This window comes from Amphimedon queenslandica, unplaced genomic scaffold (assembly GCF_000090795.2).
Source record: "Amphimedon queenslandica unplaced genomic scaffold, v1.1 AMPQUscaffold_5296_Cont22731, whole genome shotgun sequence".
Classification (NCBI taxonomy): domain Eukaryota; kingdom Metazoa; phylum Porifera; class Demospongiae; order Haplosclerida; family Niphatidae; genus Amphimedon; species Amphimedon queenslandica.
The window spans coordinates 1-1,656 of NW_003554398.1; the positions used below are offsets into that span (position 1 = coordinate 1).

Below are 1,656 nucleotides of genomic sequence, written 5' to 3' on the forward strand. Positions count from 1 at the left end.
ACAAAGCATGCCATGTAAGCTAAGCAGCATGCACAGTATATAACATTTGAAGCAACTTTTAAAATTCATAAAAATCCAAATTTGATTTGAATCAGCTCAAATTTTGGGGCAAAATACAAGCATGTATATGCATTAGAAAAATTATTTCAATGGAGAATTTTCTCCTTGTGATTTTGTTAAATTACCCTATATAGTACAGGGTCTTTGGCCCAATTTTTGAGCAACTTGATGATTCACTGACAAGAAACTACGTGTATGAGCACTATATAAAAATCATATACAAAGCACTGAGTGCATGTATGCATTTAAATATTATAGTTTCATCAACTAAAGGAGATGCATGCATTGGTGTTAAGAAATAGGGGCCCTGATGAAATTCTTAACAATTGCTTCTTAAAATGTTATGTATCATACTGAACAGATCTATGTACAAAAATATAAATCTGACCACATCAGAGGATGATGTTATTATTATAAGATATACATGTAGATTTTATTTTGCTTAAAAATGTTTAAAAACACATTCATTCATGCATGACTTGTGGGATTTGCCTCCCGGCCCTAATGCAAATTTTATTTCTACTGTATAAAACTATATATTCATATACATGTGTACAATAGCCTTGATGTTCATATAAGTTGGCATTTTGTCATGTTATCTTCATGGATATTACAAGTATTAATGAAGTGAACACATATGCACATTGTGTATACTCACTTTATATCCACATAAACTCATTCTATTTTTTAATTATTTAGGAATAAGGATAGAAAATTAAGACGAAAGACAGAGGGAGTAAGGTCAGTATTCCTTAATTTGATCTTATACTGTAACATATATACAGTCAGTTAATGGAATGGATTAGCTTTATTGTGTACATTTTTGGGATTTTTAAATACGTTGTATATGAATTATTTTCACTTTTTCTAGTGATCAGCTATAATCAAGCACAAATTACTTGTTTCTTTTATTCTACATGTACTAATACATGTATTTTATGTTGTACTTGTAGTATATCACATAATTATTAATATTGCATTTGTTTCTTGCTGTAGGTTGACAAAGAAGAGGGAATTCAAATCACAACTGACTAAAATTTGTTTCATGTTCATGCTATTAAAAACTAATTTTTCTAATTGCAAAATAATTAATGTTGTGCTCTTAAATTTAGTGGCTATAATAAATATAATAAAGACATAAGTCATAATAATAATAATAATAATAAAACAATCCATCTTGTATGTCTGCTCCACTCTCATTAGCTCTGAGGCTGAGCTAAGTTAATGATAATTAAACTTGTATGGTTTAATAATTATTAATTAATTTGTCCACACCTAGAATGGCTTCAAGCTTAGAGGTTGGAGAGAAGGTGAACAAATACTTAATTCCTGTGTAGGATTGTTATTTGTTACAGATTGAATCATTTTTTACAATTACAAGGATTTATAGTAGTCAAGATGGTGAGTCACATTTTGGAACTGTGAAAATAAAGATGAAAGGAAAAGGTTAGTGTAGATCTACAATAATTAGAAAAGCAAATGTGCTAAACAGCTACTTCATGGCCTGTAGTTTATACATACTTTTAAAGTAACTTTATAAATTCAATTTTGATTGGAATCAGCTCAAATTTTCTACACAACATAAAAACATGTACC

The 1,656-nt window shown here is 29.0% G+C and overlaps 1 long non-coding RNA gene across 1 annotated transcript; it reads left to right on the forward strand.

Moving 5' to 3' along the window:
• The first annotated feature begins 1,326 nt into the window (after positions 1–1,326).
• On the forward strand, positions 1,327–1,492 carry LOC109592423 (uncharacterized). The gene is made up of 2 exons (XR_002190341.1): positions 1,327–1,370; positions 1,416–1,492. It is a non-coding gene; the product is annotated as an uncharacterized LOC109592423 (long non-coding RNA).
• The last annotated feature ends 164 nt before the right edge of the window (positions 1,493–1,656 follow it).